Below are 625 nucleotides of genomic sequence, written 5' to 3'. Positions count from 1 at the left end.
GTTATTCGCGTTTAAAGTTAAGCACCGATTACAGTAACCCAAAATGTGGATTTTTGAAAAGTGTCCGAAATAGGCAAACTATGGTATCATTGGAAAGGTCTCTTGGTGGGGAGTTGAACGCTGCAATCCGTTTTCAGATAGCTCTTTTTGTTGCCAAGTTATTTGCGTTTAAAGTTAAGCACCGATTACAGTAACCCAAAATGTGGATTTTTAAAAGTGTCCAAAATAGGCAAACTATGGTATCATTGGAAAGGTCTCTTGGTGGGGAGTTGAACGCTGCAATCCGTTTTCAGATAGCTCTTTACGTAGTCGAGTTATTCCCGTTTATAGCTAAGTCCCCCTAACCGCGAACCAGAATGGCGATTCTTGAAAAGTGTCCGAAATAGGCAAACTATGGAGGATTGGAAAGGTCTCTTGGTGGGGAGTTGAACGCTGCAATCCGTTTTTAGATAGCTCTTTTTGTTGCCGAGTTATTCCCGTTTATAGCTAAGTCCCCCTAACCGCGACCCAAAATGGCGATTTTTGAAAAGTGTCCGAAATAGGCAAACTATGGTATCATTGGACAGGTCTCTTGGTGGGGAGTTGACCGCTGCAATCCGTTTTCAGATAGCTCTTTTCGTTGTCG

Source organism: Branchiostoma floridae, unplaced genomic scaffold (genome assembly GCF_000003815.2).
Source record: "Branchiostoma floridae strain S238N-H82 unplaced genomic scaffold, Bfl_VNyyK Sc7u5tJ_1593, whole genome shotgun sequence".
NCBI classification, from domain to species: Eukaryota; Metazoa; Chordata; class Leptocardii; order Amphioxiformes; family Branchiostomatidae; genus Branchiostoma; species Branchiostoma floridae.
Note: the sequence above shows the minus strand (reverse complement) of the source record.